Source organism: Scylla paramamosain, chromosome 38 (assembly GCF_035594125.1).
Source record: "Scylla paramamosain isolate STU-SP2022 chromosome 38, ASM3559412v1, whole genome shotgun sequence".
NCBI lineage: Eukaryota > Metazoa > Arthropoda > Malacostraca > Decapoda > Portunidae > Scylla > Scylla paramamosain.
The window spans coordinates 9,773,735-9,781,234 of NC_087188.1; positions in this window are offsets into that span (position 1 = coordinate 9,773,735).

Here is a 7,500-nt window from a genome sequence, read left to right on the forward strand (position 1 = left end):
GAACTATTTTGCTAAGTACAGGGGCGCCGTGGTCACCTACCTCCCTCAGCCCCTCCATTACCTAAAATTACCTGGACATTACGGAGGAAAAACACTTAGTTCGCTCTTCTTTTTTCGTGCGTCTAAATCTATACACCCACCGCAGCCAGTGGTTCACCCAAGGCGTCTCTGCTGCTCGTGATACCCGCTTGCAGGTAATGACGCGGACGGACCTTCAACGAGTCTGCCACCCGCCTCCTGCCTGCCGTCGCCCACTGTCTGCCACACTTTCCATGCCTTATCTTCCTTATCCCACGCCTTGTCCACGTCTTTCCATGCCTCTATACCTTTCCCCTGCTTCCTCTTCGCCTTACTCTAACTATCCTCACGCCTTTTCATGCCTCTCCACTTTTCCACATTCTTCCCCACGCCTTATCTTTCTTTAAACCTTTCTCTACCTATCATCTGAATTCCCTGCCTTCTCCATCGTCTTTTCTAACCCTGTCATGCCTTCCTTACGCTTCCCTTGCCGCCAACCCTTCCTATCTCTTGCCTTGTCACGCATTACTACCTTCCTTTGCCTTCTCACTTACCGCCCTTTGCCTCTGAGGTCTTCAGCCCCAAGAAACTCAGCCGGTAATCACTTGCTGTACTAAGGCGAAGGCTGGCTGGAATTTTGTGTCCACGAGCAGAGAGAGGGAAGAAAAATCAAGGTGAGGAACAATGGGCGTGTGTCCTTCCTGATCGATGCCTTAAGTTTTACCACCGTGCGACTCATTTCTTCTCTTTACTTAACCTTAGGAGTTTGAAAGGAGGAGGAAGAAACGGAGGAAGAGGAGGAGGAGGAAGAAAAGGTACAGAAGCACAAAAGCGAAGACCCACCTTGACATGAGTAAATAAAGCAGAAAATCAAGCGATAGCGGAGTAGCGCAGACAGGCCCCGCATCAGTCCATCAGCTGCACGCGTTGTGCCGCCGAGGGAAAGGTTGCGTTCACTTATTGAGGTTCTCAACGGCGGAGCGCTCGGGGTTATGGCCGCAGCGTTCCCTCGAGACAAATAAGGAAGCGAACAAGCAAATACAGGTGAATATTTGCCTGACAGATGCTCTAATCAAGCACGGGCGTCCACTTGTTTACGAGTGGGAGCAATTTGTCCAGCGAGGCTAAGTAGGGCACTAAAACACTACTTTGTTTTGAGTAGCGGCGAGCCATTACTGCCGACCCCGCGCCCTCCGCCCCCCTCCACTCATGATGGCGGAGACTGATGGCCCCATCCCGACGCGGCCCACGGTCACCGAACCACCGCCATTTGCTAATAACGCGTCTTTACAAGCGCGAGCCCCGTGAAGGCGTGAGCAGCCTCGCCAACGACCTCCAGGCTCCCGGGCACTCGCGACCTCCGCCACCAGCACTGAACACTCCTGCGGTGGACGATGCTGCTCGGCACTCTTAGATATATACCGTTGGGTTTAGTGTTTTCCTTCGCTATCCATCGATATTTAAGTGTGTTTTCCTATTTTCCGGGCGATAAGTCAGTGTTTCATCTTGGTCTGTCGGCGTAAGTATTATTTGAACGTGCAAAAGGTGGAAAAACAAACGATTTCCGTGTTATGCAAATATAATAATTCTTAACAATAAAAGTATAGAGAGAATCGCAATAAAAAGTGCATTATACACTTGAGTGAACTTTGTTATTCGAAACACGCTTCAGGTGGAGGAACGAAGCATAACGAAACATCTACAGTGTGAGTACGAGTCTGAAATGACGTGTAATTTTCGTCAAGTACTTTGCAGAACGACTCCTCCTCCTCTTCCTCCCCTCGGTGGCGGCGCGTGGCTCAGGAATGATGCCCAACACTTGGTGAGCCTCTGTTCGACCGCTGCTCCGATCAGTCTCAAACCCTTAGTGGAGCGTGAAAGAGAGGCAGAGAAAGAGAGAAAGAGAGAGGGCCAGAGGTGTTGACCAACGCAATGTACTTACCAGTCTCTCTCTCTCTCTCTCTCTCTCTCTCTCTCTCTCTCTCTCTTGTTTGAATTAATATTCCACCAAGTTGCAGTGGCAGACATCCATGTTTGGTCGGAAAGGTCTGTGTGGTCCGTTCTCTCTCTCTCTCTCTCTCTCTCTCTCTCTCTCTCTCTCTCTCTCTCTCTCTCTCTCTCTCTCTCTCTCTCAATAACTATGGGTAAAATCAAGGAGAGATAAATACATAGATTAAATAGAAAGATAGATAGACAGAGAGAGAGAGAGAGAGAGAGAGAGAGAGAGAGAGAGAGAGAGAGAGAGAGAGAGAGAGAGAGAGAGAGAGAGAGAGAGAGAGAGAGAGAGAGAGAGAGAGAGAGAGAGAGAGAGATTTGTGAGTCTACGGAAGTCACACCACACCACGCCGTACAAATACACAAACACACACACACACACACACACACACACACACACACACACACACACACACACACACACACACACACACACACACACACACACACACACAAACTTACAACACAAGACAGGTAGAAGCACATGTGTAAATTAATAATCTCAGGTGTTAAGTAGGTACTGCTGATGAGGGAAGAAAAACAGGTTCATTTCGCTGGTGTTAATATTTTAGAAATGTTTTATAACGCAACGTGATAATAATAATAATAATAATAATAATAATAATAATAATACTTACAATACACAGCTCAGCAACACACATCATCACGTTACCTGAAGAAAAAAAGACAAAACAATCAAAACACAAACTCGAAAACACACAAAAAACAAGCGAGATAGTAAGAAAAAATTTCAAATCATTCATAGTTACGAGAGAAAGGACTGTCTCTTGAAGGACTCCACTTTGGAAGCCCTTCTGGCACTTAACACCACAAGTCCTACGAGTCATTTCTAGTCAAACGTCCCGACCACTTTCCTTTCTCACGGCACGCTCCTCCTCCTCCATCTCCTCCTCTTCCTCCTCCTCCTCCTCCTCCTTCTCTTCCTCCTCTTTCATGATCAACGTGCGTGATTTTCCTGAAGTATTAGTTTGCGGCAAGTTGTTGGAAGGGAGAGTGAGGGAGAGAGTGAGAGACTGAAGACGTAGAGTAAAAGGAAAACTAAGAGGGTGAAGAATAGGGAGAGAAGGATAGGTTAAGGGAGAGGGTGACAAGGTAAGGGGAAAGTTGGGAGAGTCAGCGAGAGGTTGGGAGAGTAAGAGAGAGACTGGGATAAGTTAGGGACGTGGAGAAGGAAGTAGAAAGAGGAAGAAGTTGAGAGATTAGGGAAGTTTGAAAGATAGATAGGAATTAAAACCAGAGAGAGAGAGAGAGAGAGAGAGAGAGAGAGAGAGAGAGAGAGAGAGAGAGAGAGTTGTGAGTGATACCAGATGGATGAACGTATGAATGCCTGATAGAAGACTGATGTGTGGATGAAGGGACGAGTTAACGGGAAGAGTATAGTAAAAGATTTAATGATTAGCAGGCTGGTCGGGAACTTTCTTCTATCTTGAGGTGGTGATGGACCTTGAAGATAATAAATTACCTTGAAAGACACAATGGACGAGGGAGAGAAAAAAGGAGATAAGAGGAGGTGAGAGAATAAGGTAAATAAGTGAATGTACATACAAGGGATAACAGTAATTATTCTCTCTCTCTCTCTCTCTCTCTCTCTCTCTCTCTCTCTCTCTCTCTCTCTCTCTCTCTCTCTCTCTTACTTCATCGTTTATTCATTTCTACCAAATTTCTCTTTCATTCTGCTTCCGTGAGACTTACCAGCTAAAGGGAGAAAGGGAGAGAAAAAGGAGAACACAAAGGAGCACAACAGAAGAAGTAGCAGCAGGCTGTTTGCTATAATCTCCACTGTTTGAGTTAAAGAAATGTGTGATGGTGAGGCTGAGGGGAAAGCAGAGAGAGAGAGAGAGAGAGAGAGAGAGAGAGAGAGAGAGAGAGAGAGAGAGAGAGAGAGAGAGAGAGAGAGAGAGAGAGAGGTGGGCCAACCCTTGCTTCAGGGCAGGTAGAAGTAAAACCGCAATTAAACCTTAATCATGATATTCAAGTGGCGTTAACACGTTTGCACAGCTGCCACGCGGAGACACCCACGGGTTCCTTAACGCCCACGTCCCACACACGCCCCCCACGCCCCCACCAGCTTCAGGGGATGTCAGGGGGATGTCAGGGAGATGTCAGGCAGGTGTCTCTTCCATGCCAGGTATAAGAGATGATTTTTCACTGCATAAAAGGCTTCCCATGACTCTTACGGTAAGGAAGACAGTGTTATGCTAAGAATCCGCAGCGAATAAATTCTCGTTTTCTTTCTCTGGGGATATTTCAAAATTTAAATGTCCGAGTGTGAAAATAGAAATAGGCAAAAATGTGATAAAAATTAGTGTAAATAAAGTATGAGGGAATGTGAAGTGTTATCTCTTGTGTGTGTGTGTGTGTGTGTGTGTGTGTGTGTGTGTGTGTGTGTGTGTGTTCACGGAGGAGCCTCGAGTGTAATTGTTCGTTTCACAGAGTCAACGAATATGAAGCAAAAATACGAAAGTGGGAGATATAAGAGTTAAAAAATTATCCTTGAGCTTAAACTAACACTCGCTTCCTTTTGTTTTCGTTCATTCTGTGTAAATTTTCACTGTAATTATTGCGTGAGTTTTATGGGCGCAAGTTTCCTTTGGTATCGAGAGTGAAGAGTGAAGTTTGAGCCATTGGTGTGAGGACAGACGAGAGAGAGAGAGAGAGAGAGAGAGAGAGAGAGAGAGAGAGAGAGAGAGAGAGAGAGAGAGAGAGAGAGAGAGAGAGAGAGAGAGAGAGAGAGAGGCATACATACCTTCATTCACACCTACATACATACAGTACATACGTAAATATATAGGCAAACATACATATACACAGACTAACAAATAGAAAAACAGACAGATTTACAAAGAGAATTACAGAAAATCAAAAATAAACATGAGAATAAAGATAAAATAAAAAAAAAACACCAGACAATAAAAAAAAACGTACCACAGAAAAAAAAAAAACGAAAGAAAGAAAAAAAAAAAAGGGAGGGAGAGAGAAAGGAAACTGGACCACTCTCTCGCACGATCAGAGAATTTTCAGTAAATCTAAGGCGATACTCAGATTTCCTCTCAATCACTGCCTGTTTGCTTCACACCGGGAGCTCGAGTCCTCTTGCAGGCACACTAATCTCCCCCCAAGCCACTAACCCATTTTCCTCTTCCTCTTCCTCTTAGTCCTCAAATTCGTTGTCATGCCCTTCCTATTACTCCTCTTTCTCTTCTTCTTAGTCGTCATTTAATTGTTTTGTTCTCACGATTTTTCTCTCTGTTTCGTTGCTCTCTCTTTTCCTCCTCGTTTTTGTTATTTGCTTTGTTTTTCTTTCTTATTTCTCTTTCGTTTCCTCCTCCTAGACCTCTTACTACTACTACTACTACTACTACTACTACTACTACTACTACTACTACTACTACTACTACTACTACTACTACAACTGTTACTACTACTACTACTACTGCTGCTGCTGCTGCCACTCACACAGAAGCCACACAGGTAGGCCACCAGGTAAGCAATGAACGAGGAAGGTGCAACAAAATAAACAGGTATTTCCACTCTCACAAAAGTAACCTCAAGGACAATAACTTGGCAACACTGCAGACTCTCTCTCTCTCTCTCTCTCTCTCTCTCTCTCTCTCTCTCTCTCTCTCTCTCTCTCTCTCTCTCTCTCTCTCTCTCTGGTAAAGAAGATTCTACATACGTACTCTATGACATTAAAACCTTATTAGACTTGTATGCAAAGTGAGGAGATTAAGCCAGTGTGTGTGTGTGTGTGTGTGTGTGTGTGTGTGTGTGTGTGTGTGTGTGTGTGTGTGTGTGTGTGTGTGTGTGTGTGTGTGCACCTGGAGATTGACCAAGCAAAATGGACATGCAATTAATTTTACGGTTCTTCTGTAGTGATTTATGGGCGAGAAGTGTGTGTGTGTGTGTGTGTGTGTGTGTGTGTGTGTGTGTGTGTGTGTGTGTGTGTGTGTTTGTGTGTGGCTTGTGATAATTTCCAACATATTCATTCCACATACACCACCACTACCAGCCACTTCACAATACTTCAGAAGCTTCGCATGCCCCACCTCCACCTGCTCCACCTGCTCCACCTTTACCACTGCAGGTAACCCATAAGGCGACGGGGGCATTGTTAGTGGATGTTCGTATCTCCTCTGATGTACCGGAGCTTATTAGTGGTTGGTAGGAGATGAGAGAGAGATGTGTTATGCGATGTTCTGAAATGTATCATTACTTCGCCTGTGTCTGTGCGCTCCTCGGCGTGTGTTTGTGCGTCATTACTCTGTCATTACAACAAGCGGTCCTCTACCACACATCCGGGGCTTGAACAGTGCCTGGAAACGACGCTGTGGTATCATTTGTGTTATTCTTGTCTATCGTGTTATGATTGCTGTGTTCAAGTGGCGAAGTGGCTCATTCTCTCTCCCTTGTTCAGTTTTCTTTTACTTTGTTTAATACTTTTTGGTGATGTAAGAGGATCAAGTAGAAGGATCTTTGTGGTAGCATTTGTGATATATTTTCTGTCGTGATTACTGCTTTTAAAGTGACGAGATGGTCCTTTATTTCGTATTCTGAAATGTGTTTTACCTTTTAATATTTTTAGATGAAGTAAGAACATCAAGTAGGAAGAACTTTGTGGTATCATTTGTAATATCTTTTGTCTATTGTGTCGTGATTACTGTTCTTAAAATATAAAACGGCTTTTTTCTCGTATATTGAAGTTTCCTTTATTTATTATTACTTTTGTAAGAAGTAAGAGCATTAACTAGGGGGGAAATTTTCTGCATTGCTTAATTTATTTTTGTTTATTGCTGGTTTCAACTGCAAGGAGCATCATGTCTCATTGTACGACGTTTGTTTTCCTTCCTAATAATCGTACTTTGAGATGAACTAAGAGCATTACATGGAGAGAATTTTGTAGCATTATTTGTACAGTGTAATTTTTTACCTACTTATAGTATCGAGATTCTAGCTTCGACGCATCTCAACCACTTCACTTCCTTTTAAATGCGGTTTTCGTCGTATTCCTGTTGTTTTTGTTTTTTTTATTTTTCCTATTGTATGACTAATGCTGCCTTGTTACTGTGAGACGGAACACGCATTTGGGGCCGAAAGGTTCTCAGGCTTATGGGTTCGAATCCTAGCCACGGTCCGAGGGTAGGAAGGGCACTTCGGTAACGGTTCCCACTTCGGTAACGGTTCCCAAATGCTAAATCCAAAAATTCTTTCGTCAGGAAGCACCGTCCTCGCTCTGATACCGTAAAGAAACCGGATGTAAAACCGAAAACAAAAAATTCTATCGTATGATGAATGTTGCCTTTTGATTCATGGGTACATAATTTTGTGTTGAAAATGCTTTTGTTCCCTGTCTTGTCAGTTTTGGAAGATGATTTTTTTTATTATAATGAGTTTCTACTGTATCGTTAGTGGTTTTCATAAGTGATAGTCGTTGTCTTAACTCACTTCTTTTTTCAATGTTGTAGTTTC